The sequence below is a fragment of the Podarcis cretensis genome (assembly GCF_951804945.1).
Source record: "Podarcis cretensis genome assembly, chromosome: 11".
Taxonomy (NCBI): domain Eukaryota; kingdom Metazoa; phylum Chordata; class Lepidosauria; order Squamata; family Lacertidae; genus Podarcis; species Podarcis cretensis.
This window is the reverse complement of record NC_137180.1, coordinates 39,549,689-39,572,537: the sequence shown is the minus strand read 5'-3', so window position 1 is coordinate 39,572,537 and position 22,849 is coordinate 39,549,689. Positions and strand designations below refer to the sequence as shown.

The following is a 22,849-nucleotide window of genomic DNA, read 5'->3' as shown; positions in this document are numbered from 1 at the left end:
AATGGCAGGGAGAGAGGGGGGAAGATTGGGAGTAGTTTTGGGTCTGCTGGATCTAAAGCCCTCTTGTTCCTATGCCCTCCTGTTCCTATTCCCTTGTCACACCCTCCGAGCAGATCCAGGGCTAGCACACAAATTTTACCTTCCACTGGAACCAGTATGAGGAAAACACTAAAAAAAAAATATTATTATGCACCCTTTCAACTTCTACCCTACCAGAGCATGCCTGACAGAACTATTGATTTGATCAGTATTTTAATTTGGATTCTCCTTCATCTGCCCCCTTTGGATTGCTTTCCCCATATTTTTGTTCTTGTTGTTAGAATATTGTTCTTATAGTATACTGATTTTCAAAAACTGTTTACCACCTTGGATATCTAGGGGTTAAATAAATTAAGTGCTGCAGGACCACAGTCATTCCCCGCCCCCCAACACACACATTATATTATATGACAAAAACAGTGGAGAGTAAATGGCAGTCTTGATGTCATGTCAGTATGAATCAACTAGATGCTCCCCAGAGGTCTGGAAAAGTCTGTTTCCCCTAGAGACTGAATCAATGATACCATCAGTATCCCCCAAGAACTACATAGAGGCGTGCTATAAAATGAGCTCATTTTAGAAGCTGCATGCTGGGTCATCAGGCTGCTTCTCTCATTCCCTCCAGTACTTAAGTTGCCTGCCCTAAGACCTCTGGCTTCAAAATGCATTTATGTGTGAGGAATGGTACTCTGTAAATACCCAAATAATTGTTTCCCTTTTTTATTAATTCACAGAATTTAATGACAAGCCCTAGCTAGATTAAAGCCTTGATTAAATCTCTGGCTGCTTGGTGCTGATTCAAAGTCCCTTGGAGGGCACCATGTTGAGAAAGGCTGCTTTATACAGCTGTAACAGTATTAATGCAACAGGATTTTAAAAATAAAAGGGGGGAGGTTCACAACTCAGTGGTAGAACATATGCTTTGCAAACAAAGTCCCAGGTTCAGTCAATGATGCAGAATCACAGACGGCACAACTATAGAATCATAGAGTTGGAAGGGATCCTGAAGACATCTAGTCCAACACCTGCAATGCAGGAATATGCAGCTGTCCCATACAGGGATCGAACCTGCAACCTCGGTCCAGTATACCTAAAGGAGCGTCTCCACCCCCATCGTTCTGCCCGGATGCTGAGGTCCAGCGTCAAGGGCCTTCTGGCGGTTCACTCACTGCGAGAAGCCAAGTTACGGGGAACCAGGGCAGAGGGCCTTCTCGGTAGTGGCCCCCGCCTTGTAGAACACCCTCCCATCAGATGTCAAAGAGAAGAAGAACTACCAGACTTTTAGAAGACATCTGAAGGCAGCCTTCTTTGGGGAAGCTTTTAATGTTTAACAGACCACTGTATTTTAATACTTTGTTGGAAGCCGCACAGAGTAGCTGGGGAAACCCAGCCAGATGGGCGTGGTATAAATAATAAATTATTATTATTATTATAACCTCTTGTCTGAAACCAGCCAGTACCAACAATACTGGGCCTGAAGGACCAATGGACTCGGGAGGACTTGAAGGACTCAGCATAAGGCAGCTTCCTACGTTGGACTATTGATAGAATCAATTTGATGGGCTCCATCAAATAGGGTACCCTCCTTTTCGAACATGACTCAGCAGTTGTGACTCAGCTGTGCTTCTGCCATAGTTAATCAGTTTCTGTTGATTTTGGAGTCCAGGTACTGAAGGGTGGCTATATGAATTGACAGAAATGAATTAACTGAGAATATAGACTCACACTTGTCTTGTTTCACACTCCCACACCACTACTGACTTGGAAAGAGCCCAGTCAGACAAAGATAGAAGCTAGAGCCAGAAAGTGGCCTTTATATTTGCAAAACATTGCAGTTGTTGTTGTTGTTGTTATTGAAGCAGATATATATAACTTGAACAGTGATTGGCCTTGCTATTTATTTTTTATTTATTTAAAGAATCGTTAATCCTGCTCTCCAATTTAAAAAAAAGAGCTCCCAGAACAGCTAACATGAAACCAGTAGCAACCCAGATAGCCCTTCTCTTAGGCATTCTTTAAAATGTAAAAGAGATCAGGAACGAAGCAGAAAGCAAGCAAACCCCAGCACCAAATTTTCAAGTTGTGGTTATCAAATGTTCTACCAACAGGAAAGCTTTTTCATATAAATTTATCCCATAATTTTTTTTGGTATGTCTGTTGGTTGCTTTGGGTTGCCCTGGGCAAGATAAAGTGACACAACAACAACAACAAACAGAAGATAGCTATCATATCACTTCTCATGCTTCTCTTAAGCATACCCAACTTCCTCAACCATTCCTCATAAAGCTTTGTTTCCAGGCTTTTATCATCTTGGCCATCCTTCTCTGTGGATGGTTGTAAACAAGGGGAGGGTATGCCAGTACAATTTGTTGACATTATTGGCATGTTGTAGCAAGTGTTAACAAAGGCAGCCTCAAAAATGTATTGCCTCACAATTCACATTAAACTGCACATCTTAATGGTCATGCAGCATTTTGTCTTCAAATCAAGCATATCTGAAGAATGTAAGAAGCTTGGAGCATATCCGCAAAGTTGGGAGAACCAGTTCCTAAACAGCACATACAGAAGCATCCCAACCAGCCAGATACAAAGAACAGGGAAGTTTCAGTATAGGGCACAAATTCTTAATGTTCCACCATCTGATAAATGTAGTAAAAACAAATCCAAATGCTGTACCTATTAAATATGCACAGTTGGAGGTTCTGTTTTATTAAACACACACTGGATACCTTTCTGCTAGCTTGTATTGTATTAGCATTTGTTTTGGAAAGGACATTCTAGTTGTGCATATACAGTTGCATACCGGTTTGTTTGAAAGTTACATTACTGACATGTCTCCTTTCAACAACTCCTGGGACGCTAGAAATAACTTCTTCCATAAGAGAACAAATGATCCATGGCCCAGACACTTGGCAGTACCTCCCCTCTCCTGGTCTGCACCACTTAATGGCATTTTGAAGCACTGGTTTGCCCTCATCCGCAGTGCTGCTGACGTCCTATGTGCCAGCTAAGAGTCAGAACAGGTGGGTCTTTCATAAACAATAGGTTTAATGGAAAATCTCTCTTTTGAACAGATGGGTAAACAAAGCAGTGCAGAACAGAACTGGGGCTCCTTAAACTGGCTATGGCTTTTCTACCATAAGCCCCAACAACACAGAGGAACTCTAATGAGGTTAACAACAACATTCCTAAGTACCGATTGAAACATTTATTTATGTATGAATTTTTGTCTTTTTAGGTGGTGGTCATCTTCCCAGTGGCCTTTGTCCATCTCACCCTCTCCCCTTAGTAGGTATTCTCCTTATGCCTGCTCCCTGCAAGTTAACTTACCCTGTGCTAGATGATTTACTCCAGGTGGCTGCCATTTTAATTTCCCCCTAGTGTCCCTGACAAAATCACTCCAGGGCATTGTGAGAAGCTATAATGGCAGGTGCTGGGCCACCTGGTGCTGAGCCCTGAAAAAGTTTTAGAGAAAGGCTTACAGCAGCCCCAACAATGGCTAATGGATGCTCTTTATCAGCCTTCCCCAAGATGGTGTCCTTTGGCTATTTTACACTACAACTCCCATCAGTTCCAGCCAGCATGGCCAGTGTTGCAGGATGATGGAAGTTTTAGTCCAAAACATCCGGATGGCCCCAGGTGTGACACTGGGTCTGTTCAAGAATTTAAATTCATGGAGTGGATCACATACATTATAATTCCTTGGATTTTGTTGTAGCTGGAAATAGTATCCTGGATAAGCGTGAGTGAACATAACATAAACTTGAAAGTCCCCACCTTGGAGAAGCAACTCTAATGCTTTTACAGAAAAGAACACATATTGCCAGTGATACGTCAGGAATGAACAAGATTCAGTTTTTGATCATATGAGTTGGCATTCTGTTCCTCTCCTAATATTTTTATATAACATGACATGACATGACATGACCTTACATTTTGGGAAACCAGGGATCAGAACTTGGACCTAATTGTGGACATAGTGTGATTTCACCATAAAAGCACTAGTAGAAACCTATTATTTTTTGCTCGATTACTTCTCATAAATAAACCTGTTGTTGATACACTTCTAGGGTAAGCTCAAAGCTAGTGTCGTGATACTGGCATATCCCTCCGGCTCGCCTGGCTTTTGACAGCCAAGATGTATATTTTTAGGACCCACATTATTTCTGTGATTCTAAGTTGTTTATTGTGTTTTAATTGTTGTAAGCTACCCTACTGTAGGACCTTAGGGTGAAGGGTAAATAAATAATTATAAGTCACAAAGAAATGAACATACAGTGGTACCTCGGGTTTCATACACTTCAGGTTAGAGACTCTGCTAACCCAGAAATAGTACCTCGGGTTAAGAACTTTGCTTTAGGATGAGAACAGAAATCGTGCTGCGGTGGCGCAGCGGCAGCGGGAAGCCCCATTAGCTAAAGTGGTACCTCAGGTTAAGAACAATTTCAGGTTAAATATGGACCTCCAGAACGAATTAAGTACTTAACCCGAGGTACCACCATAGCTTCAAATCTTAATAGGCTGAGTGTTAATTCCCCCACCTCCCAAATAAAAGCCAGGTGAGAAAATGATATTGATATTCAAAAACCTGCTAATTTCTTTCTGACCTCTTAGTTTGTCCTTAATAAAAGTATTATTCCCCTCCACCGTGGACCAACAAAGCTGCCTACAATTTTGTCAATTCTGTGCTTAATGCTATGGGATGATATCCTACTTAAGACCAGACATTTCAAACAGGAGAGAGAAACATAAAAATATCACATTCAGGCTAATCTGGTTTCATAAATTTACAGTGTATTTTTAGCATGCAGAACTGGTATAAGAAGAAAGTTTGCATGATTTGTCCTGCTCTTACAAATGACGGGCCTTGAGATCCTTGAGGGCAACATGAAATACATATCAAGGAATCCGAGATAACTAGTTCCATGAATGCATTCCCTAGCCTGACATTCCAGAAATAAAATGTCCATATGATCTCTTGGCTATGATCCACAAGCCAGTTGTGCCAAAGTACTTAAATGTAAACTGATTAAATTCTATTGTATAGATTGGGTTCAATCCAAGTACCCAAACCCAGCCGATTTGAAGATCCTGCTGAATAAAAGAAAAATATTTTCTGTCCAGCCAGCCTGTACCTTTTTTCTGAATCATGTAGACTATCTCACTAACTAGCAATTGCAAAGGAATGTTGGCAAGCAGAGGATATGAAGGGAGTCAGAACTAATCCAAATGTGATGTTGCAGAAGTAAGATCCTCTCTTAGTCCATTCCCCCATGAACAAAAGATGCCAAAAGAATTATTTTTGTGCTGGGATGGGGGGCGGGGCGGGCGGAAGAGGACAAAGTTGCCAAACATTAAAACATTTTCAAATAAGTTATTTGTCATTTGCAGACCTAAAAACTGCAATGTTTTCAAAATCAAAGCTGTGCCATTCAGTTTGTAACCAAAAAGAAGCCCCGCTATGCAAGCTCCCCTTGGTTGTTTCCACTGAAGTTTTCAAGGAAAAAATAATTATAATCAAAGTGGCAGGACCTGGATTAATTGCAAATTTGCCTTTTGGAGATTATATAGCAGCCTCTCTCAGCTGAACAACCAGAGGCATTATCTAGTATTACATTGCTTAAAACAAACAATTGTTAAGAGGAGAAATCTCCTGAGCAGCCAGCTCTGCAATTTCTAAAAGCAGATGTCTTCACTAGCATCAGTGGTACCAATGATCGCAAGCTGATGCAAGACCAATGCCTAAAGGGGCAATTACAAAATGACAACACTGTCTAGTATGAACCAAGGCTGATATCATCTAGTGGCTAAGAACTGGCAATGTTAGTACTTGCTTTGCAGCAATTTTTTTGTCAGGGCCCATGACAATTCTGTTTCATTTTAGACAATGGCTGGCAATGATATATTTTCTTTATTTACATAGGCAATGATAATTTATGATGGGAAAGAAAGAGGCAGTTGGAATAACAACAAAAACAACAGCAACAGTAACATTCAATCCTTCACTTTATGCAGCTCCACTGCATGGTTTAGCACACCAGTAGTAACCAGTGGTGCAATTCTCCTGTGAAATAGGTCTGCAGTAGACTTGTGACACACAAAATAAAGTCCTGTACTTTTCTGTGTATGGGTTAAACCACAGAGCCTAGGACTTGCCAATCAGAAGGTCGGCGGTTCGAATCCCCGCAATGGGGTGAGCTCCCGTTGCTCGGTCCCTGCTCCTGCCAACCTAGCAGTTCAAAAGCACATGAAAGTAGATAAATAGGTAGATAAGTAGATAAATACCTTCCGGTGGGAAGGTAAACAGCGTTTCCGTGTGCTGCTCTGGTTCGCCAGAAGTGGCTTAGTCATGCTGGTCACATGACCCGGAAGCTGTATGCCGGCTCCCTCAGCCAATAAAGCGAGATGAGTCGGTCATGACTGGACCTAATGGTTAGGGGTCCCTTTACCTTTACTTAATGTTCAAAATCTGGGCTCGCCTTATACACAGATAGTATCTCCCCCCATTTTTTAAATCGAAGTCAACCAAAATATACACGGGGGTGTCTTATAGACGGAAAAATACGGTACCTATTCACACAATACATAATTAATGTAAGGAGCTACCACAAGTTGTGATGATGGGCACAAGCTTAGATGAGTTTAAAAGATTTAGAAAAAAATATGGAAGAGGAGAGGTATATCCTGTTAGTCACATCACGATGGTTACATGGAGCCTGCATGTTGAGAAGCATTACACCAACAAATACAAGCAGCAGCAGGGAGAATGGCTGTCAAGCCTGCTTGTGGGGCTCCTGGAGGCATCTGGTTGGCCACCATGGGAGGCAGAACACCGGGCCAGCTAGACTTTGGGTCTGACACATCAGGACTCTTGGGGATATAAGAACATAAGAAAAGTCGCTGCATCATTCCTGTCATGTACTCTGCAAAAATAATGGAGCCCTACTTGAACAAAAAAGTGGCAACCCACCAGAGGAAGAGATGGAGTTACATTCCACACTGATGTCTGCTGCATGCCTCACTTATCTGCATTGCAGTGAAAGTGAGGAATAGCTTTGCTCCAGCATATAATGAATGGCTGGGGTGGGGGGAGGGAGGGCCAGGAAAAAACAACAATAACTCTGGTTGGGAATGAGTCACTGGGAGCAGCTGTAAACCCTGTGCCTCTACTTGGACACTTTTCCATTCTGCATGCCTCAGCCTAGCTCCTTACTCTCCCACTGGTAGTCCTTCTGCCCCTGGCATATGAAACTGGAAATTTATCTGCTGGGAAAATAACATAGCAAAAATATTCAGCCCCCCAATCCACAGGGTGTTGGACTGGAATTCGGGTTGCAGTTTATGTTTTATTGGTCCATATGCCTGCATGGAAGAACACATTGTGAGTGCTTGGCCATCAGCACTCCTCAAACGTTTGATAGACAGAATGGCTGGTGGTTCAAATACCTTATGTATTTATATCCCACCTTTTTCCCCCCATCATGGAAGTCAAGGCAACATAGGAGTTTCCAAGAAGCCTCCCATTCTAACATTAAACCAAGCTAGCTGCATTGCTTTTTCCTCAAACAATGCTCCTATTCAGATATTCTAGCGCAGTTTGACTTGGCTTTTTAAACATTTTTTTGAATTTTATATACAAAGATCATTGGAATAATAAATGATAAAAAAAAAAACTTGACCCAGTCTTCTCATGTTATTCGCACATCACAAAAATAGCATAAAAAATTTGCAGCAATATCTACAATACATGGTTCATTATTAGTGGTCAATGTATAAATTCTTGGTTGGTGAACTGGTTTAAACAAAAACAAAGGGGAAACAGGATAGAATAGAGTTAACAGATAACACTCAACATTGTATAGCTAATAAACAATACCAATAAACCTAGAAGAACTAGCCACTGTTACTTTGAACAAAATTTCCTCTCTCTTTTTTTAGCTGTCCTTACATATAACAAAATCATAGTATAAAGTCAGTTCAAATTACAGTACCGGTATATTCTGTAATAGATGGCTAATTTTCTCATGTGTTTCCCAACTTGCCTATAAAGCTGCAATTTTAACTTTTGAACTTTCTTATGCAATGGATGATACAGCAAATCTTGAAGAAGGTATTGAATTTTCCTCATGCTGTAAACTCACTTGCAAAGTCCAGGGCTTAGGCGTGTGGAACATCCTTCATTGTCATAAATTGAAATATCAAATAAACAAACACCTATCTCAAGAATGGGTGTTACTAAACAGATGATTAATTTTCTTTTACCACATATTGTTCCAAACTATTTTATTCATGGGAGAAAGGCAACAAACCATTAAAGCAGAATGATAATGAATTACATTCCATTCACTCCTTTTTAAAATTCAAATAACCTTAGGGGAATGTATACTAAGTATATGCATTCCTCAACACATTATGCAGAACTGGCAATGGGCAAAATGTTAAAATGTAAATCTGGAAGTGATAAGCCACATATAAGGTCTGGAATTACATGGTTTTTGAAAGGGGTTCCTAGTCTTTGAACAGCTGTGTGACAATCAGACATTAAGCAGCTTTCTTCATTATTTCATCTGCATGCCTTCTTGTCATATGAAAAGCCCTGTTGCATCAAACCAAAGACCTATCTAGTCCAGCGTCCACTTTCTCCAGTGGCCAAACAAGCTATGGGGGAAAACCCATAAGTAAGGCATGAAGGCAATAGTCTTCCCCTATGGCTGTTCCCCAACAACCGATTTTCAGAGCGATGTGGCTTCTGATCTTGGAGGTAGCATATCTCTGTCATGACATCGTCATCATCATCATCATCACCATCATTAGAATTTATATACTGTCCTATACCCGGGGGTCTCAGGGTGGTTTGCAGAATAAAATCAAGATATAAAACCACAAAATACCTAAGAAAAATATAAACAACAACCGAACAGCCCCCCCCCAAAAAAAACACATTTTAAAAGGGCAAGGGATGTAAATCGGATCAACCAAAGGCCTGGTTAAAAAGGAACATTTTTGCCAGGTGCCTAAAGGTATATAATGAAGGCGCCAGGTGAACTTCCCTGGGGAGAGAAGGCCCGTTCTCGTGTTGCCACCCTCTGAACCTCTCAAGGAGGGGTCACACGGAGGGCTTCAGAAGATGATCTCAGGGTCTGGGTAGGTTCATATGGAAAGAGGCGGTCCTTGAGGTATTATGGTCCTGAGCCAATTAAGGCTTTATAGGTCAAAACCTATGGGACGCAGGTGGCGCTGTGGGTTAAAGCCTCAGCGCCTAGGGCTTGCCGATCGAAAGGTCGGCGGTTTGAATCCCTGCGGCGGGGTGTTCTCCCGCTGCTCGGTCCCAGCGCCTGCCAACCTAGCAGTTCGAAAGCACCTCCGGGTGCAAGTAGATAAATAGGGACCGCTTACCAGCAGGAAGGTAAACGGCGTTTCCGTGTGCGGCTCTGGCTCTGGCTCTGGCCAGAGCAGCGATGTTATGCTGGCCACGTGACCCGGAAGTGTCTCCGGACAGCGCTGGCCCCTGGCCTCTTAAGTGAGATGGGCGCACAACCCCAGAGTCTGTCAAGACTGGCCCGTACGGGCAGGGGTACCTTTACCTTTACCTTTAGGTCAAAACCAGCTTTTGTCCCCAAGCCACCCAGAGTGGCTGGGGCAACCCAATCAGATGGGTGGGGTACAAATGATTAAGTGCCTTTGAAATGGGTGCCCATCACAACACTTTGTGGTAGCAAATGCCATAGTTTAACTACACATTGTTTGAAGAAGTGTAGATAAATTTCCTACCGTTTGGCTTCATTGGATGCTTCCAGGTTCAGGAGAAAAACTATTCGCTATTCACTTTCTCCACACCATGCCTAATTTTATAAACCTCTATCATGCCCCGCCCCCATTATTTGCCCTTTTGCTCAACTATACATTTCCCCACAGGCAGTGGAGGCTGGTCTGCTGGGGCTAGCAGGGCACTGCCTCACCAGCCTCAGTATGCCTTCCCCACCTGCCTGCCATCTTATAACCAGTCTAGGGGGTGGCCCTGGCGGCCAGCTGCCTCATCCTGTATTGTCTTTGTTGCCCTTGCACAACTCAGGAGGGAAGAGGATAGGGACTGTTAAGTTGTGGGTGAACATATCAGACAACACAGCAATTCTTCAAACAACTCTTCTTTATCCACAGGCCAGAAAAGAACTAAACTGAAGGTTCAGCCAGCCTGCTTATATAGAGCTCCACTAGAATGCAACAGTAACCATTTTCTGTAACTATCCAATCACTGAATGTCACTTTCAATCCCTTATTTGCATATGTGGACCTGAACTATCTACAGTATCCCCCTGCTGGCCCAGGGTGAGAACTTCAGTACATAACAGGGACAAAGCTAGAATTAAGTTGTAAGCTGCCTTGAGCATTGTTTTAACTATGGAAAGGCGGCATACAAATAAAATGATGATAATGAGAATTAGTTGGCTCTTTCTGTCCCTGGGTAAGAGTTCCCTGGGAAGAGGGGTTAACTGTTAAACCACTCTGGGAATTGTACTTCTGTGAGGGGAAGGGGGGTCTTCTAAGAACTCTCAGGACACTTAACAAACTACACTTCCCAGGATTCTTTGAGGAAAGCCACAGCTGTTTGACGTAGTATGATACTGCTGTAAATGCATAGTGCAGATGGGGCCTCAGATTGTAATCTATTCCATGCAGGGGCCTATCCTCTTGTACCCTGTGTAAAGCAGTTTGTACATTAATTGCCATTTGATTGGGCAATTAATTAATTAATCAATCAATCAAAGCACATTTTCATTTATGTTGAACTGGTATGCTAATTTTGTTATTTTCATCGCTAAACTCAAGTGCTTACCATTTCACAAAATATAGTTATGCACCAGCTGTCAGTGCAAGATCAGACTTTGCTCTCTGATCCACTTGATAACAGCTGCTGACTCATATTGCTTAGGAAGCTTTTTATTATTAGGTTCAGAGCTCTATTCGAAATCTAAATCAGTAGGGAGTTTCCGATTCCTCCAACCCCCACAACACATGGCACTGAGCATGAATGAATGTTTACTTTGCAGTTAGCAAGAACAGAAAACCGTTTTAAGCAAAACCAAGCTTAATTTATCTGTAAAAGACTCTGAAAATGCAAAAGCGAAGTTACTCTGCATCCAGTTTTATACAAGAAAACAAAGTTGAATTAATACATTAAACATTTGGCTCATATTATAACTTCACTTGGTTTTTAAAAAAAATCCTCCAGAATCTCTAGAGGAACTATTTCATTATTAGAAACATTAATTATCAAAATAGATATGAGTCTTTTACCCATGACCATTTAAAATGTGTTTTATTCTGCATGCGCATATGAATATTGCAAAAGGAAACACAGAAATAAAATCACTGCAGCTTGCTTATCAACGAACAGGGCTAGGTTTGGGGTGTGAACCGCATAATGGCATTTGCTCTGATTTGGAGCTCCATAGGTCTTCTGATTCTGGGACTTAGCGAGGACTAAGAAGAAGCAATTTTCACGGTTAAAGTTTAGCTTTGGAGTAGTGACATTTTAAGATGGGCAGCGCCACTTCCTTACTCTAATCTTCACATATTTGGTGAGAAGAATGTGCTTCCGGATCAGATGTGATTTCCTGGCAGTCATATATACGCCATGGCACTTCACATTTTAGAAATTAAACACTGGCCTTTCCCTTCAGAATCTTTTCAAAAGAGCACTCGCCTTCCTTTTGGGGTCTCCCCACTCCTCTTTCTTGGCCACTAATCCCAGCCAATTGTAAATTCCACTTGACAATTCTACTTTAGAAAACCTGTTCCCCACTCTTATTATCGACACATGTGCTGCTACTTAGCAAATGGTGGGAGAGGCTCGGGATGCTGAGGCATGCAGTCGCTGTCATTTTGGGAATGATTTACTAGCCTGGAAGGGAATTAGCAAGGTAATCCTAGGCGCATAAACTCATTAGTAATTAGCACGGAATCCAAGTGCATAGGGCTGCAATCAAAATCATTTGTGTGGTATGCAGTATGGATGCTCTGGCCCATATTGAGCACCTTATAGGACTTATGTTAAACTGCCCCACCATAAAGTGTGTGGATCAAAGCATCTCCACCCTCCTTCACCTCCACCTGCCAGCCTTCCCCAATCTAGTGCATGGGCGCAGGCCATGCTGCACAAGGCTGCTTGGAGTTGTGGTCCAACAGCATCTGAAGGGCACCACAATGAGAAAGCCTGCTATATACATTGATAAAACTTTATCCCCTGAGAACAGATAGCTAATTAACAGACTTAGCTAATGTCAGCCACTCAGTTATGTCCGTTTAATTAATCAGCTTCAACCATACTGTAAATGAAACGTAAGCCAAATCTATAATGGTAGCTAATAGCTAAGACAGAACTGAGTCCCGCTATTATTTTGCTCTTTTTATTCTGTAAGAAACAGTGACTGGATGTAACAACCATGAAGCACATTTTAAAATGAAACTTTAATTGAAGTTAATTAAATATTTCACTTCTAATTAGCAGCAACCCTTTAAGCATGTTTATTGAAGTAACCATATTTTCAAATTCTTTCCTTTTTAAACTATGGCTGACTTAGGGAATTAATATAACCAGTATTTTGTTCACAAGAACCATTTAATGCATTTTATCCAGAGGTAAAAGAGAGCAAAAACTTTTGGTATACATGAAAAAGAAATAATAATTAAATATGTAAATTGGAGTTGTAACATCTTAATACATTTGATTATTTAATATGACAACCCCCGGTGTACAGACATTAATAAATATTAAGGAGTAGTGCAGCTAATCTAAAATGTGTTTTTGCCCTAACCCTAATTATGTCAGAGACATTTTCAAAAAGGAGCTCTCAATTGTTTATCTGAGAGGAATTATTTAATACTATTGTGATGCTATGGGTGCAATGTTGCTCCTACAGAAATAAATTACACATTTTTACTACTGGTAGTATTCATAGAACACGATTACCTGTCAGGGGCATTGGATATGAGAAACATCTATTTTACAGAAGCCCATCCCTTTCTCTTACTACGTATGTACACACACACACTGATATTCCTACGACTAATAGGACATGCTCTCCCATGAATACTAAGTTACGTTCCTATTAACTTTTCTGTACCCTAAATTTCTCCCATTTGAACTCCTTCCCTTTCGTTTGCCTGGCAACCTGTCTGTTCTCCTTGGTTCTCTTGAGAAGTCCTCACAATCAAGAGCTGCCAGTAGTCACACATTTCATTATGCAGAGTAGTAGCATTTGAAATCAGCTTTGCTTATCTTCACACCCCTATGCGCGCTTCCATACACACTACTTGCCTCATAAATTGGATTGCCTCTCTAAGGGTTTCTGCAGCAGGAGTGACTGCTGCTCTCTGCTGCCGAGCTTATTCCTTTCTGAAAGTTTTTAAAAATGTTATTGCTGTGTTGCTGCTGAGAAAGAGTGGGATATTGACTAGCTCGCACTGGTAAAAGCAGTGCCTATAGGGATGTCCAAAATCAAATCTGCTCCCCACACTACCCTTAACACTGAAGTAACATTGATAAATAATGTCATAACATTACCATTTTGGGTAAATGCTGAGTTCTATCATAGCTTGGAAATCATAACAGGATTCTGATGAAAAGTCAGATTGCTGCTTTTATCAAATAGCCCTAAAGGTTAGACCAGATAGGTTAACTATCTGCATAATCTAGCCAAAATGAAAGCACATTTAAATCCAATTGACTTAAGTGTCTTTCTCGAAAAGATACGTGCCATAGCATCAGTGGGATTTACAAGTGTTTAACAATACTGGCTATCCTATCGCATGTCTTTTCTCTGGCCTTGTGAATGGGCTGAGCTTAGTTCACCATCTCTACTGGCACATTTGCTAGCAGTTCTGGCAGAGAACCCAAAGATTAAAGAGGCATGAAAATCAAACTACCTTAATCCTTTGAAGTGGTCCCTCCAGAACCAGATTAAGGAACATAAGGCAAGCAGCATGTGGAAATCAGCGCTGTTGCTGCCAAATCTGTTGATCTGGTAGCTCTGAAAAAACATCAGACTCTACTCTTGAATATACTTCTTGGGAATAAATTTATCAATTTTTATATCATTTTGTATCATCAATTTTTGCAAAACCAGGCAGTACAATTAATAAACCATGATTTAATATATGCATGTTATTGTGGGGTTTGGGTTTTTTTTATTATTTCATGAAATATTTAATCAGCCACATGTCACATTCCCAATTCATGTTGTAACAGCGTAAATGAATTACTAATATGGAAAAGAAGGTTTGGGGTGTAAAATCCTAAATCCTTCAAAGACTTCCCTGGGTGATCATTTTTCTTCTGTGTATTGTCAGGATTAATTGGAATTCAAAGGGCACCTTCATAAGCAGGAACACAAGACTTCACAAATTCACTATTCAGATTATTGTGGAAGTAGCTTGGTAAAAATGTCTAAGCAAATAGACTTTTCGCAGAATGCCTTTCAGTGCGCCTTTCTTTTTCAATCTATCTATTGAAGGCCGTTAAATGCTTCAATATCATTGTGGCACAAAGCCCACCGTGTTTTTAATGAAGTGTTTTATACACATATAAAAAGAAAAATAATTGCTCTGCAAAGTGTATAGTATTCCCCACCCCCACCCCAAGCCTATTATTAGTTGCACAGAACACTGGGTCTCAGCTCTAACATAGCGTCTCCACCCCCATCGTTCAGCCCGGACACTGAGATCCAGCGCCGAGGGCCTTCTGGCGGTTCCCTCATTGCGAAAAGTGAGGTTACAGGGAACCAGACAGAGGGCCTTCTTGGTAGTGGCGCCCACCCTGTGGAACACCCTCCCTTCAGATGTGAAGGAAATAAGCAGCAGCAGAAGAAGAGTTTGGATTTGATATCCCGCTTTATCACTACCCGAAGGAGTCTCAAAGCGGCTAACATTCTCCTTTCCCTTCCTCCCCCACAACAAACACTCTGTGAGGTGAGTTGGGCTGAGAGACTTCAGAGAAGTGTGACTGGCCCAAGGTCACCCAGCAGCTGCATGTGGAGGAGCGGGGAAGCGAACCCAGTTCACCAGATTACGGGTCTATCGCTCTTAACCACTACACCACACTGGCTCTCCAGCAGCTATCCTATCTTTAAAAGACATCTGAAGGCAGCCCTGTTCAGGGAAGTTTTTAATATTTAACGCTGTACTGTTTTTAACACTTGATTGGGAGCCGCCCAGAGTGGCTGGGGAAACTCAGCCAGATGGGCGGGGTATAAATAAATTGTTGTTGTTGTTGGCTTGTTCTGGTATCTGCTTCACTCTACACTCATACAGCAGCAGTCAATGACCTAGTTCATATGACCACCTAACCCGTGGCTGGGACTCCTCTTCCCTTCAAAGTTTAATCTGGTGGGGACTACACACTGGAGGAAGATATGCCGAGAACCACCCCACTGTCTTGGTCTCTGTCACTCCATCCCTCCATTTTCTCTCCCTCCCTCCCTCTCTCTCTCACACACACTCCTAGTTAATCAATCTTCCATTCAAAAACACTCTCATTCTTTCATTCATACACAAAAACTTCAGTTCTCTTACACCCGCTCCCCTCTAGCTGCCACTCTCCTCTAAAAAATAAAATAAAATCCACCTACATGGTAATTAGAGAGATATTCCAGATACTCTCTACCAACCCTGTCACCATGAACCTTGAGTTATACAGTGGTACCTCGGGTTAAGTACTTAATTCATTCCGGAGGTCCGTTCTTAACCTGAAACTGTTCTTAACCTGAAGCAGCACTTTAGCTAATGGGGCCCCCTGCTGCTGCCGCGCTGGCGGAGCATGATTTCTGTTCTCATCCTGAAGCAAAGTTCTTAACCTGAAGCACTATTTCTGGGTTAGCGGAGTCTGTAACCTGAAGTGTATGTAACCTGAAGCGTATGTAATCCGAGGTACTACTGTACTTCCAATGACTCACAATTTCCATGCAAATAGCTGTTAACATGAATATTACTTGTTCCTTATAAACATGTTTCCCAATTATCAATAAGGGAAATGCCACTAAATGTGCTGGCCCATTATATTGGAAATTCTGACAAATTCCAGATTCTAAAACCATTGCACAGGAATTTGCGCCCGCCACATGTGAATGAAAGACCTGAGTTCACCACAGCCTCTCTAAAATAGTGGGAATACGGCATAATTAATATGATGTGAATTCATCCAGTCCAGTGCCACCAAAAGAACACTTTTTCTTCTATGTTTATTCAGAGATTGTTTTTCCAAGCTGCTTCCAACTCTTGTGTAATTGCTTCCAAAGTTTCCAGTTGCAACAGTTTATAGATCGCAGAAGCTACAACTTTCTAGTCATTGTCAGGTTGAATACAAAAACTTTATTACTTTATTTTTCAATGCTAATATTATTTTTCCTGTCTAGCACGTACTATTTCTTAAGAAAATAACCAGTCTGCTAACCCTATTCTGCTTTTAATTTTTTGTTATGGATCTCCCATCATATATTATTTTGCTTCCCAAAATTTAGATTGTGCTCACTCTGATCATTCTCTGTCTATCTCAGTTTAAACAAGAGGTTACATATTTTTTACAAATACATTCTGATATGTATATTAGGTCATAACTCTAAAAAACAGAATTAATTATATTTACCATGCTCTGCAGCTTCTCTTCTCTTCTCTTCTCTTTGTGTCATTCCAGCTAAGTCATCCACAAGCATAACCAATTTTCTTCCTTTCGATTTACTTTAATAACTAAATTAATTTTCTTCTTTTTGGTTAACTGCATCCTTCAGAAATGTTTTTAATATGGCAGCAAACATCCTTCGTAAACCTATTCACCCATTATCATAATCTGCAGTTCTAGCTTCCTGAACTGTATATACTACATTCTGCTGTCTTTTTCAGCTTTAGATATATAGGGTGGCATTCAACTAAATTTTACTCAGAGGAGACCTATCAAAATCAAAGAACCTAACTGACTCATGTTAGTTTCAAAGGATCTATACTCTAAGTAAAATACTTTATTTTATCTGTCTTGCCTTATGCCTACCATCTTCTGCTTCCTTTGCTTTCCTAATACAGTGGTACCTCTGGTTAAGAACTTAATTTGTTCCGGAGGTCTGTTCTTAACCTGAAACTGTTCTTAACCTGAAGCACCACTTTAGCTAATGGGGCCTCCTGCTGCCGCCACATGATTTCTGTTCTCATCCTGAAGCAAAGTTCTTAACCTGAGGTACCATTTCTGGGTTAGTGGAGTCTGTAACCTGAAGAGTCTGTAACCTGAAGTGTTTGTAATCTGAGGTACCACTGTAATTAGATTTGTTGCAGCCCAATCCTATGCAATATTCAATAGGCCTTACACTTGGCTTCATAGGCTAGCATGCCAAGATTAAACCATCATTTCTGAGTTTGAATGTAATGGGGAACTATGGTTTAAACAAGCAAATCCTAAATCTGGCATGCAAAACAAAGTGGCAGTTTATAAGGAGCACAATGGTCAGTCTTAATCATAATAAGCCATGATTTTGTTAAGCCAAGATTGTTACATCTGAACTGGCTTTGTATGGGAACACCAGGCTAAATCTGAGTTAATCTGAATAGGCTTTGAGCTAAACTGAGTCTTGATTTTTTATTCTGGGTTTGTGGTCCCTTTCTGTATGGGTATCAATTATTTTTGTTTTCTGCTGCTTTCTCTTCATTTCTCCTGTTTTTACTTAAACATTTTGTACTGATTGATTAATTGTTGTGTTGCTGATTTTAATTATATGTTAGCCACCTTGAATTATTTTATAAGATGAGCCAGATATTAAAAAATCAAACAGATCATAGGCATGTTTGCTCAGAAGCAAGTTCCACTGTGTTCAGTAAGGCACGTTTGCTAGCAAGCGTGCAAAAGATCGCAGCCTGAGTAGAGCAGAGAATGAGCTTCCTTCCTAGTATTTCCCCCTCCCTCCCTCAGCACTTGATGACCACACCTGTTATTTTGAACTAGCTGTCATTTTAAGTTACGTGTATGCTCAACTTCCGTTGAAGTTCAATGTGACCATGAAAGTTATAGTTCTGAATCACACCTCTGTTGTTCAAAACTGGTTTCTATTAGACTTTCCACTTTGTACTGCTGATGTTGCAATTCTTTGGAGAATTTTGAAAGAAACAATTATGATAAGTTAATGGCAGATTGTTTAGAAAATGAAATTTAATAGTTCAAAGTGGTTTATATTATAAAGAGTCTTCCTCTTTATAAAGACTGGGAAAGGCAAGGTATTTTGTTTTCGTTTTTTGCTGTCTTTTACACAACTGTGATGATGCTACATAGAATTGCTTTAAGAGAGATGGAATTCCAGCATAGCCACATTTTTTATAGGGCTATGCCCTTTCTGAGTTCTGACCAGGAAAGGCAATGCATAGTTTTTGTGGGTAATGAAAGAGGAAGTATCATGTATGTAAACCTAGATTTCATTAGAGCAGAATTAATCCAAAAGCTAATATAGGACTCATTTGTGATGATGATGCAATAGAACTGTGGCAATAAGAGGGAATGTGCTTTAAAGTTTAGAAAGACTTTAGCAGACTTTTTCTGAGCAACTATGAAAAGGGAGCAACTTTTCAGTTCTCTGATCCTACATGTTAACCGTTGTCAGCAGCCACTGTGCCAGGCTTATGCCAATGTAAGGGAGTGTAAGGGAGTTACACTCCCATGTACTCCCAACATCAAAGTATAAAAAAATATGTTATCACTACTGAAATAGAAATGATGTAGCAACACCAGCCAATAGTATCATGGTGTCCCTGGCAACTCTGCTGGTGCCCAAACATCACGATACAGTGGTACCTTGGTACTCGAACTGCTTGGCTCCCGAACAAATAGGCTCCTGAATGCCACAAACCCAGAAGTAAGTGTTCTGGTTTACGAACATTTTTCGGAAGCCGAATGTCCAATGGGGCTTCCACTTGAGTGCAGGAAGCCGTACTTTGGTTTTTGAATGGTTTCAGGAGTCAAATGGACTCCTGGAACAGAGTAAGTTCGAGAACCAAGGTACCACTGTATTGTGCCAGACTCTAAGCCTAAGAAGCTGACAACCCAAACAGACCAAGCAGTATAATAACAGGAAAGTGCTGTAGCCTGCAAACAATATTTTTGATAGTGGAGAAGCAAGGATGAGGCAGGGAATGAACGGAATGTCATTCCAAGTACAACCCACAGTCATCTCTGTAGCCTAGTGCATGTGGAACCCAGAGCTACGCAGAAAAAAGGTTTGAATTTTGCTGAAGAACGTTATTCTTCTTATTATTATTATCACTCATCTGACTGGGTTGTCCCACCCTCAGAAACCATGTTCATAATGTTACATGTTTGTGTTTATTGGAGGGGAACAACTTTTTTGAAAGGGACAAGGGTGGGAGCCACATGCACAAGGAAGAAAGGATAGTAACAAATAAAGGATCAGCATGACCTGCCTGCTTGCCCAACGGGAAGGAGCAAGGTACTAAGAAACAGGAAATGTTGGTTTGGTAATATTCCCTGCCAAAGTAAAGCTTACCTTCCAAGTATCAGAGCGGCAACAATAAATGTGGATGGAATGAGAGAATCAGTGGGACTTAAATCCCAAGGCTATGACCATCATAGACAGGAGACTTTCCTTCATGGGTGAGTTCATGACATGCCCTCTACGTCATATGCATCAAGAACTCCAGCAGGCTTAGCAAAAAAAGAGATCCCAGGTTTTACCTCAGGCTACATAAAGGCCTCAAAAGAGACATACACTGGAGACAGTGCAGTATGAACATTGATACCCAAGCAGAGGGAGTGGTACACCAATTAATGACCTCACCAAGCAACAGTCAGCCCTGACAGGCTTCAAAGTGCCTATCATTTTGTAAACCTATTCAATCCCATGTAGTCACATATACCATATTCAGCTGGTTGTTTTCCTCAATAGAGAGCTCATCTCACAGGCATCTGGTTGAGCTCTATGCAAAACAGGATGGACTAGATGGGTCTTTGATCTAACAGAAATCTTCTTATGACATTGTTTTATGTATTCTGTGAACATTGGGGCAGAGTGTGATATACCCACCGGCTGCGCCACTAGCAACTGCGGATACGGCACCTTCAGCATTAGAAAGGGTCCAATATGCTTTCATTCATCACTGAAAGAGAGTTGACAAGTCAAGAATGAAGACTGAGAAGGTTTACTGATACCAACAGAAGATAATTATTAATCTTATTTTGAGACATTTCCATGTAGCAGAAAGGGCAAAAACCAGACTGGAAACAGTCAAGTAGAAAATCGGGAGAACAAAGAGCAGGACAGCCAGTCATACAAGTTTTGAGAATATAGAAGAAAAATCAAACAGATCTGGCTATTCCTAGTATGGGGGTTAACTTTAGTCCCTTCACATGTACAGATACATGTGTGTAGTAGACGTCCATGCAAGGGTCAATTCTAATCTGCCCAGGATTCCTTGACACTTGCACAAACCCTGCATAGATACATCTGTATGTTTGTAGGCCCGTACTTATGGTGAGCAGCTGGTAGCTGTTTAGGGCATCAGTGGTGGTCAGGAACAAGGCTAACAACATTGCCATGGAAGTCCTTCACACAGTGGGTGAACCTGTGATGGGGTTTTCATGGGCTTTTCATCTATGAAAAGTCATGCGGGCAGGCAGTTGTACACCTTCATTTCAGAATCATTTCAAGCCTTTTTGAGAACTGAGCCACCTTTACTATAGAAACCCAAGTTAGGCTTCAATTCGAACCCCTCACCTGTCTTATAGATTCAATAGAACTTATTCTGAATGGACATGCTTAGGATTGCAGCCTAAAAGAAATAAGAAAAGGTATTGATTGTGAGCAGGAAAGTTTAGCTAGCACTCTTTAAAACTGTGTTTGCTTTGTTTACATACACAACTATGAGAAGGTTGGAAGATGCCAATCTAGGTCAAGTCTTGTCTAAGCTGCTCTCGCTGCTGGGTTCCCCTTCCTTGTATTCCTCCTGCTTTTCTTCCTCCACCTTCTCCTCCCCTCGCCTTTCCCTTAGTTGCCTTAAAAGCAAACACCCGCTCTCTCTCTCTCTCTCTCAGTTCTTACCCTCCTTCCCTTCCCTTCCCGTCCCCCAGCCCCGCCACTTCCTTTCTCTCCCCAAACCTAAGAGCGCCTAAAAGTGTTCCTAAACACCGCTCCCCCTCCCCTCCCCAGATGGCTTGATATATCTCTCTCTCTGTGCATCTCACTTTTTTCTTTTTAATTCACACACCCTAACCTGCTCTTCCTTCCCCTATCACAGCCGCCCTTCAGAGCAGGGTCATTGGCTGTTGCTTAGAGGCTCCTCTCTCCGGATTGGCTAAGTCGCGCTGCTGCTGCTCGCTTCGTCAGTTTCCAGACTTGTTGTCTGGCTCTAAGGCTAAAAAGTCTGAAGGGGAAACTAGTGCAGCTGCGCGGTTGGGGCCGAAAGAGAGAGAGAGAGAGACCGAGACCGAGTGTGTGTGTGTGTGTGTGTGTGTGTGTGCGCGCGCGCGCGCGCGCTAGTCAGTCACGCTTGGCTGTCTGGGCGGCGCTGCAGTGTCTCCCCCTGGCCTGGGCGGCGGTGCTTAGTAGTAGTAGTAGTAGTAGTAGTAGTAGTAGTAATAATAATAATAGAACTGCCGCCCGCTCTCCGTCCCTCCCTCGCTCCCCGCGGCCGGCCGGCCTGCCTGCCTGCCTGCCGCCGCCCTTATCTCTTGGGAGCCTGAAGGAGACACCTCAGCGAGTCCCTGGCCGGCGCCCAGAGGAGCGAGCCTGCCAAGCGAGAGGGGCGGGAAGGAGGGAGAGGAAGGGGGAAGTGTGGAGAGGAGGAGCCGCGCGTGTGTGTGTGTGTGTGTGTGTGTGTGGCGAGCGGAGCGAGGGAGGAAGGCAGGAAGGAAAAGCGAACGAATAGAAGATAAGGAGGCTGCGCAGTGGAAGAAGAGCAGGAGGAAGAGGAAGAAGAAGGGGGCTTGTTGCGCTTCGCCTCCCCGCCTCCCCTCCCACCACATGCCCATAGGTGGGTTGCGGCAGGCGCTACAGCATCCTGGGCCCGGCCTAGCCAGCGAGGGGACGCAGAGAAAGGAGAAGAAGCCGAAGGGTGGAGGGGGGGGGGTCGGCGACGGAGGCGGGTCCGCAGCTCGGGAGCCTCTTTGGAAAGGAGAGCTGGGCCAGGCTCCGGCGCAGGCATTGCGGCCCCCGCGGTCGCCCCGTCCCCTCGCCCCACACAGCCGCCGCCGCCGCCTCAGTAAGGGGCGGGAAGTGAGTCTTCCTCTGCCGGGACTGGGCGGCGTTCGAGGCACCTGAAACCGCGCATTTGCCACGGCGGAAGAGGGCAGAAGCAGAGGCGGCGACGCAGAGACCTCCCCTCGCTCAACTGCGAAGAAAAGTGAGGAAGGAGGCCGGGGGAGGGAAGGGGAGAAATAACTCACCTCGGCCGGCCGGGCCGCAAGCTTGGCATTGCTAAATCTCCACGACACCCCCAACCCCGGAAAAGAAAGGGGGAAAAAAAAAAACCCAACAACGTAGACGAAAGCTGTTGCATCCTCCACCCCACCCCCCGTTTTTTTTTTTTCTTTTCTGGACTGCTGAGAAAACTTGATTTGGATTTAAAGCATCCATTGGGTAGTGAAGGAAGCTGGTGCAAATGGAGATCTGCACGCCCGAATTGTGAGGTTGGTTTTCAAAAGAAATAATTTTGGAAGTGTGCGTGTGCGGGAACATTAGGAATGAAACCCTTTTTATGTGTTGGAGAAAGGGGACGCAATTGTACTTCATTTTGAGATGGTGGTCTGCCTCCTGTTCTTACTTTCGTTAGC

General features: G+C 42.5%; 1 protein-coding gene and 1 long non-coding RNA gene across 5 annotated transcripts in view; one reads left to right on the top strand and one right to left on the bottom strand.

Annotated features, from left to right (window-relative positions):
• Window positions 1-21,364, bottom strand: part of LOC307226856 — a 51,521-nt gene extending 30,157 nt beyond the window's left edge. For both annotated transcript variants that reach the window (XR_013843598.1, XR_013843599.1), the window contains exons 1-3: window positions 21,292-21,364; window positions 20,796-20,850; window positions 20,106-20,178 (exon numbers count right to left, since the gene is read on the bottom strand). This is a non-coding gene — a long non-coding RNA (uncharacterized lncRNA). The remainder of the gene's footprint in view (window positions 1-20,105; window positions 20,179-20,795; window positions 20,851-21,291) is intronic.
• An 893-nt stretch (window positions 21,365-22,257) lies between these two features.
• The window catches only part of ERBIN (erbb2 interacting protein), an 89,510-nt gene continuing 88,918 nt past the window's right edge, over window positions 22,258-22,849 (top strand). The window contains exon 1 of one of the 3 annotated variants that reach the window (XM_079995304.1): window positions 22,258-22,705. The gene's annotated coding sequence lies outside the window, so the exon portion shown is untranslated. The remainder of the gene's footprint in view (window positions 22,706-22,849) is intronic. The other 2 variants (XM_079995302.1, XM_079995303.1) reach the window with 2 other exon arrangements.